This window comes from Triticum aestivum, chromosome 5A (genome assembly GCF_018294505.1).
Source record: "Triticum aestivum cultivar Chinese Spring chromosome 5A, IWGSC CS RefSeq v2.1, whole genome shotgun sequence".
Lineage (NCBI taxonomy): Eukaryota > Viridiplantae > Streptophyta > Magnoliopsida > Poales > Poaceae > Triticum > Triticum aestivum.
Genome location: NC_057806.1, coordinates 674,146,616 through 674,155,636, shown reverse-complemented (window position 1 = coordinate 674,155,636; position 9,021 = coordinate 674,146,616).

Sequence of the window (9,021 nt, the reverse complement as noted above, 5' to 3'; positions counted from 1 at the left end):
ATCTATCATGGGAGTCATGAAATAATGGTCGTTGTCAGCCTGCATTTGTAGCATTGTGTCGATGTCACTGTTGGACGGTTGATTTCTGAGGTAGAACTGCCCCGAGGTACGAAGGACATCTTGATGGATGATTTCCGCAAAATCCAACTGGATGCAAAAGAATTCTTGTCTGATGTCCGCGTCCTGGATTGCCGACACGCTCGTGGCCCAATCTTTGAGTTTACTCGGTAGCAGAAGTTGATGATGGTCCCGTACGATCGCCCGCATGTGATGGATGGCGTAGTAGGCACCCTTCTGACCGCCAGGCGGCTGCTTGACGCAGCAGAACGTCGTATTGTGGGAGAACACGTGCTTGCCGTACTTACGAATAGGCCTGGTGAAGGTGCCTCCAGATTTGGCGTAGCCGGGGAGAACATCATCAAGAACCTTCTTGACATTTGTGTAGTCTACGTTCGAATGACGGTCCGGGTCGAAATACGTGGCCATGGAATATTTGGGGCTTAGGAGGATGAGCGTGCAATGTGTGTCACTGCAGAAAACACGGAATGTTAAAAGAAAAACGATCGAAATCTAAGAATTCATATGTTACGGGGCGGTTGAGGGGACTTACTCGGGAAAGTAAGGCACGAGGAAGTTATCCTTATCTTGGTTTGCCAGAATGACGCCTTCGAGGTAAGAACTCGCGACTTGCCGGTCCCCAGCGCTGCCCAAGATCTTGGCACGCATGTAGAAGGGGTCGACTATCACGATGTCCGGGGTCTTGTCGCGAATGATCCGCATCTCCATACTCAGCGAAAATAGCCGAACGAAGGTGTAGTGCAGCGGATGAAGGTTCAACATAGCGTGGATGTCATCAAACCGCAGGACGATCGTACCCCCGATGGAGTTATCCACAAAGCCCTTGCCCTCTGGCACCTTGGCCGCGAAAACCGGGTATGCCACATCCTTCTCTCTGAGACGCCGCTTCTTCAAAGAAAGAACACTGTCATGCAGACTCCGCATAGCACCGGTTGCAGCATCGAGCATATTTCTCGGTAGCATCGGCCTACCCACCACATGCAGCCTCCTCATTAAATCCTCAGGTGAAGGTGGCCCGTCCTGAGCACGGATCGTACTCGGTGCCGGCTGGCCCGCACCCTTGTTAGTCTTTCTTTTGCGTGCCTTCTTCTTCTCCTGTAATGGGACCAAGTTCTGCTCACAGACCGCCTTCTTGAGTGTGTTGGGGCTGATAATATTTCGCACCTCGCCTATCTGAGGCTCGGTGAAGTCGCAGCTGGAGGCGTCTCCTGAGAGCTGAACTACAGACGACGCCTGTTGCAACTTGGCTTCTCCGCGGTACCAGCTAGATCGCGCACGTCTTTTGTTGGGTTGGGTTCTTCAGAAGGAGGCCCCATGAAGTCGCCACCGTACCCATGATCGGCAAAGTACTGATCGGCGTTGCCAAATGTATCGTCGTCGTCGTCGTTCTGATCCTATGCCATATGCATGTTTGGATCTAGTGGCATAGGGATGTCCGGCATCGTTGCGGCGGTCTTGCCATGGGGCCGACTTGGCGCCGGCACGACTGGCGGTGTTGTCTTTGGGGTGGTGTCCCCCGCCCCCAAACAAATCTGGCTCTTCGGCCAAAGCAGGGGCCAGCTCAGGCAGGCGCTAAGGGTGATCACGTCATCATCATCGGCCCCGACGGGTCGAATCAGAGGTAACAACTCGTCGCAGCCTGGCAGCACCCGAACCAGTTGAACCCTAAACAAGTTGGGTGGCATCTGGGTACCGTGGAACAAGGGGTTGCCCGTTTGAACGATTTTGCCCTTGGCGACATCGACCAACACGTTGTTCACGAAGTGCAGGAGAGTGCACGGAACGTCGGCGGCGCCCTGCGAAAACATGTAGGGCGTCAGGGATGCCCAGTCAAAGGCAAGGAGATGAAGTCCTCGGCCGAGAGAGGCTTAATTAGTTACCGTGATGATGGCGTCGAGCTCGGCTAATGTCGAGGCACCGCCAACGGCGGGCGTGCAGTTGACGGAGGGGCCGCTTGCTGCAGAGGTGGCGGCCGGCGTACACCAGGGTGCATTAAGCTCCTGTGCCGGCGTCGGAGACACCAATGCCGCCTCCGCCGGAAACACCAATGGCCCTGCCATCGCGTTCTGCGAGTTGCTGGCCGTGAAGCTAGGAATCGGGGGCGGCCCCTGTTGGCCGCCCGCAATCCACGCACTCAACCCCTCGATCAAGGTAGGCACAATGGCGGTGATCGTCGCTCCGAGTTGTTGTTGCACTTGCTCTTGGACAATCTCCGGAATCCGCGCCACCTATGCCTTGAGTTCTTGAACCTCGCGCGCCTGGCTTTCCGAGCTGGTCTTTTTCTCCTTTTGCCCACCAGTGTTATAGTATGACGACCATTTTGTCGACAAGCCTTTGCTGGCCACACGACCAGCTGACGTCGGCTTACTGAGCTTATCCTTGTTCTTCATTACATTCAACGCCCTATTTAGAGTGGTGTCCCAAGGGTTGCTCTTCGTCGACCCCGTGCTACTTCTTTCAGTCGCCTGCGGAAGGAATGTGAACCATTTAGAAATTTGGCTTCATTAATTAGAATGCAACCATATGGAGCTAATTACGCGGGGGTGTATTCCTTACCAGAACAAGCTCAAGCGCCCTGGTCTTCGGATCCGTGGTAAGCTCCTTTGTTTTCGGGTCCATCTTGTACCTGGCCCTGACAAAGTTCCTGGTCTGCTTGTCACCGTATTTATCAAAGAGGGGCGGTAGGCCTTGCTCGGCATGGTCCGCCTCCTCCTTGTCCCATATAGGCTCCGCCACTTTGTAACCACCGGGACCGAGTGTGTGTTCCCCTAAGTTCAACTCCCGCATTTCTTTCCCCCACTGACTTGATTCGGAGTTTGCGGTGCTTGAGCAATTGCTCTTGAAGTCGTTGTAGTCATCTTCGGTGATCGAAGGATTTTTATCCTTGATCTTCTCATAACTCTCACCTTTCTCGACCATTCTCTTCACATTGCTTTTCCAAGTAGACAGGGCCTTGCTCATCTTCGTGAGGGCAGCATTGTTCACTTTATTCCCTTTGAGGCTTGTGTTTTCAAATTCAGCGGGGAACTTGTATCGTTCGTGCAGCTTCGTGAAGAGGAGGTTGCACAAATTCCCTCGGTCAGGATGCCTCAGGTTCTCGGTGTTGATCGAGACGGTGCTCCGGAGAATGCACCCGAGCTGAAGCGAGTACCCCTTGACTATTCGTTCGGGCGCCGTTGGATTCCCGTCAGAGTCCACTTCAGTAACTTCCTCCTTGAGGGTGCGGAGCACGGTCGGGCGCCGGTCCTTCCGTTGCCTCTTCGGTTGGCTGCCATCTGTGCGTGCGCCACCATCATCAGTGGTGGCATCCTCGGCAGCACCATCAGTGGTGGCATCAGTGGGGTCATCCTCGGTGGCACCATCAGTGGTCTCAGGATCGGTGGGGAAGGCGGCGTCCTCATACAAGTGAGGTTGTTCCTCCATCTCCTGGGACAGCTCCCAGAATGCCTTGCCGCCCGAACCCCCGGCCTCATCGTTGTTGGCCATGTTTCTCTCTAAATAGGAACAAAGTTTGGTCAAAAAGTTGGTTATTGTCAAGGAACAAGATCATGGTCTCATCATTTAGGGTTTGTCGACACCGAGGCATCCTAAAAGCTAAGCTTTTATCATTGAGGGTTTTTCGATGCCGAGGCACCCTAAAAGCCTAAGCTTTCATCATTTCGGTTTTTATCGACACCGAGGCACCCTAAAAGCCAAGGTTGTATAATTAATGGTTTGTCAACACCCATGCATTAGTCACAAGTACCCCATATGTCCTATTTTTAGCAAAGTCATGCTAAAATTCATAGAAAATTTCAGCATGACCTTTGCTGAAAATAGGACATATGGAGTACCCGAATTTGCCGGAACGGAAGTTAATCGACATTCCAGCAAACTCAAGGGCCTCTCGGGTGGACAAGGCAAAAAAGGCCTCCATCACAACATGGAAAATACATTGGCATGTGAAGAGGTGAAACAATATATGCATCTCCAAGCAGTATCATTCAACATTTTGGACAAACCACTATAAGCAATACTGGATCAGATACAAGAAGAATGTGAGAAAATGTAGACAAATACTAACAGATTGAGGTGTTTAACTTGTGGTGCTCTCTGTGCTATTAACATTTCAAGTCAAAACCTTTTCTGGTTAGTAAGTGTTTCTTGAGCATATGTATGTAGTAAGTGTTTCTGCTCTCAGTGTTTCAGAACACATATTTTAGCTAGCTATCTGTTCACAATCTGCAACATGAGACACTGAAAACAATTGCTACCAATGAATCTACACTTCTATAAGAAAATAAATCAGAAACTTAGTCTGTCATCATTAGGCAGCCACCATTAGTTATTCCGTTATGTTAAAGCAGAAATAGAAAAATAGACTGAAAACACTAAAATCAGAAACTTAGTGCATGATACAGATGCAAAGTAGGTTCAAAGACAAATGAAGACCATATGGTAAGTACAGCAAGCGAAATAGGATCACCAACTAATAGCTGAATGAAAGGCATATATATGACAGGCATATTTTCCGGCTACAAAGTGTTGTGGCAAATATGCCAGGCACCATAATGTGATCACACAAACAAAATAGCCTCAAACCAGTTATTCTCGCATGATAATATGAAAATGCATATGGCACTGCCAAATTATACTATCCATATTTCGGTATAATGTCATTATTCCATACAGCAGGCAGCACTGTCACCACAAATCAGTTATTCTAGCATAATATAAATACGCAGAACAGAAGCAACAATTTACATTTCTGCATATGGCGTTGCCAATTTTTTTCTATCCATGTTTCAATTTGATGCCATCACTCCATTCAGCAAGCAGCATTGTAACAAAAAGAAATTCTAGGCGCAAATTTCTTCAGAATGAAATTAAGTTAGTGAAACTGTCACACATTTATTCACAATGAAAATGAAGCGGCAGGTGAACAAGTACAGGATTCGTAGACTTGAGTGGCTTGGTATTTGGGTACCTGGCCGATGATGACGGCTTTGACGTTGTGGAAGGGGGTGGTGTGGAGCGCGTGGAAGACGAGGTGGGGCGGCGGGTAGACGGGCACCTTGGCGTGCAGGCGCTCGTGGGCGACGAAGCGGCAGAGGTCGAGCGCGTAGGGCTTGCGCAGCTCCCCGGACAGCGCCTCCAGCCACGTCTCCTCCACGAGCAGCTCCTCCAGCTTCGCGGCGCCGCCGGCCGCTAGATGCGAAACCCCCAGCAGTTCAGTTAGAACCCTAGCCAGGGTCCGGGGAGCGGGGGGCGTGGAGAAAGAGGGTACCTTTGGACTCGGCGAGGCGGAGGTTGCGCCGTGTGCGGGTGAGGCGTCAAGGCGGCGTCGGGGCATCGAGACGGCGTTGAGGCGGTGAGGCGACGTCGGGGCGGCGTCGAGGCGGCGGGGCAGCAGCGTCAGGAGAGGAGGGGGGAAGGGGATCGAGGGCGAGGGCGAGGGAGAGAGGGGATAGGTTTGGGCCGGGGAGGAAATATGGATGGGGGCGGCACAATACTAATGGCGCACCACCCCTCGGTGCGCCATAAGTACATCCATACTAATGGCGCACCTCACCCTGGTGCGCCATTAGTATTTTTTTTTATTTCTGCTCGAGCCAACAGGTTATCTTCCACCTGACCTGATCCACATCAAGTTCCCTCTACTAGCTCGACTGGTCAGCAGCTAGTTCTCACACCAGGAGGTCCTGGGTTCGATTCCCAGGCTCCACAATTTTTTTATGCATTTAAAATGCTGTTTGATACTTATTTGTGTTTAAATATGTTCAAACTTGTTTAAATCATAACAGTAATATTTTTTTTATAAGACAGTAATAATTTTTTTAAAAATATCATCAAACAGTAATGTCGGTGGAGCGGGGGAGGGTGCGGGGGGTGCGGGGGGTCGGCGGCGGCGGTTGAGTAGGGGAATCGAGGGTGCGGGGGGGTCGGCGGCGGCGGCCGGTGGACCGGGGGGTTCTCAGCGGCGAGGGGGACCGGATCTGGCGAGGTGGGATAGCGATCGAGATGGAGGGGGATCGAGATCGAGTGTCCATGAAATTTAAAAATATTCATGATAGTTCAAAAAGTGCCCATGAAATACAATCGAGAAATGAAGGCTACGATTTAAATACAATCGATCTTAGCTAGCTATCTGTTCACAATCTTCTTGCCCTTATTTTTCACAAATGGAGTTCTTCTGTGGAACGGACGTCCTTTAGGTAGGGTGGTCTTGCTTCTTCTTGTGGTGTATGCTGCTACTTCATCATCGTCGTCATGTTCGATCCTCGGGTCGCCGTACTTGTCGAAGTCTTGCTCATTGGCTACTCCATCCATTCCGATGATCTTCCTTTTGCCTCTCCTCACGACAACACGACTGGGCTTTGACGGGTCGGTAATGAAGAAGCATTGGTCCACTTGGGAAGCCAGTACCCATGGCTCATTTTTCGCGGTGACGTTTGTGCCCGCGGTCTTGGATTTGGCTTCGGGTATAACCATGGTGGTGAAATACCGGTCTTCTTTTAGGACGGTCTTGGCCCATCTGACACGGAACATCAAGACCGTCTCTCCAGCGTAGCTCAGCTCCCAGATCTCCTCGATCCTTCCGTAGTATCTGTCCTTGTCGTTACCGGTGTAGGATTCCATCGTTACCCCGGAGTTCTGATAACCATCGCTCTTCATGTCCTTGGCCTCGGTGTAGAATGTGTAGCCGTTGATATCGTATGCCTCATAGGTCATCAGGTTGTGCTCGGTGCCCTGTGACAAGGCGAATATGAGTTGTTCTTCCGCGGAAGAATCCTCATGTAAAGGGTACGACAGAAGCTTCTGCTTGAACCAATGCGTGAAACATGAGTTGTGCTCTTTGAGTATATATCCGTCCGTCCTCTGTTGGCCTCGGTCATTGTACGTCTTCTTAATAAAGGTTTTGTGCTCTACCACCCAAGGATCGACCACGTCTATGTGTTGTAGCGCGACTAGGTTTGCTCTTTCAAAGTCGGCGAGTCGACCCTCGAAGTCGACATGCATTTAGCGGCGACCCTCACGGTGACCCCATCCAGCGAGCCTGCCGAGGTGCCTGTTGACGGGCAGACCAACGGGGTTCTCGATGCCTAGATAATTCGTGCAGTAGGAGATGCACTCTTCGGTCAGAAAGCCCCTGGCTATGCTTCCCTCTGTACATGACATGTTGCGAACGTATCCTTTGATGACACCATTCATCCTTTCAAACGGCTTCATGCTGTGCAGGAACATCGGCCCGAGTTGGATGATATCCTCCACTATATGGACCAGCAGATGCACCATAACGTCGAAGAATGCGGGCGGGAAGTACATCTCAAGCTTGCATAGTATCACCACGATCTCTTCCTGTAGCCTTCTGAGTTGCCTCACGCCAATCGACTTCCGAGAGATGACGTCGAAAAAGTTGCATAGGCCAAATAGCGTTTCACGGACGTGCGCGTCCATGATCCCATGGATTGCAACTGGAAGTATCTGTGTCATCAGCACGTGACAGTCGTGAGACTTCATCCCGCTGAACTTCTGCTTCGCTGGGTCTAGGTATCTGCTTATCTTCCCCGCGTAACCGTAAGGAAGTTTTACTCCTAGGAGGGAGGTGAAAAACTGATCGATCTCCTCCTGACTTAGAGTGAAGCACGCGGGTGGGTAGTCATTTCTGGTCTTCTTGGCCTTTTTGCCTTTGCAACGACTTTCTGTGTCCTGCTTCGCCTCATCATCATCATCATCATCATCATCATCATCATCATCATCATCATCATAATCATCATCATCATCATCATATATAGTGTGAAGCTCCTGCCTGATGCCCATTGATTTCAAGTTTGCCCTTGCTTTCGGCCCATCTTTGGTCCTCTCTGGCATGTTGAGCAGGGTACCAAGCAGACTCTCGCACACGTTCTTTGTGATATGCATGACATCAAGGCTGTGAGGCACACGGTGGATCTTCCAGTACGGCAAGTCCCAGAAAATAGACCTCGTTTTCCATACCTTCAGCAGCGGCTCTGGCGCCTTTCGCTTCTTTCCCGGCTCTGGCGCCTTTTGCTTCTTTCCCGGCAGTGGGCAGTCTTTCCAATTTTTCAACAGCTTGTCTATTTCCTCGCCGCTCCTCGTACACGGGCGTTTTCGGGGTTCGGTTTCACCATCGAACAGATCCTTGCGTTTCCTCCACGGGTCATCGTCGCGAAGCCACCTTCGATGTCCCATGAACACGGTTTTCGAAGACCGGGGATCTCTATCTAGCTGGCGATACGTTGTGTCATCCATGCACCTTACGCATCCAGAAAATCCCTGGACTACCTGCCCCGCGAGATATTCGTAACCGAGATAGTCGTGCACCGTCGTGAGCAGTGCGGCTCTCATAGGGAAATATTCTTTCTTTGCGGTGTCCCACGTATTGGCTGGCGTTTTCCACAGTGTGTCTAGCTCCTCCTTCAGCAGCCCCAGATACAGATTGATGTCGTTCCCTGGTGTTTCGGCCCTTCAATTAGCATACTCATGTGAATGTACTTCCTCTTCATGCACAACCAGGGGGGAAGGTTGTACATCCACACAAACACAGGCCAGGTGCTATGTGCGCTTCTCTGGCTGCCAAACGGATTGACTCCATCGGTGCTCGCGCCCAGCACGATGTTCCTTGGATCCTTCCCAAATTCTGGGTATTCGAAGTTCAACGCTTGCCACTGGCTCGCATCCTTAGGGCGACTCAGCATCTTTATCTATCTCCGGATCATTTGCGTCATCTTCTCGCTTCTTCTCCTCCCTATCTGCGTGCCAACGCAAGAGCACGTGGTCCCGCACCTGTCCGGAATCCGGATCCGCAATAAGGCTCTTCAGCTTGCATCTTCGACACGGACATCTTATCTCCGTCTCGTTCTTTTGAAGCATATCGGCCTTCGCGGACCTCAAAAACCTATTCACGATGCCTTCGGTCATCGTGCGGACCATGGTCGCCTG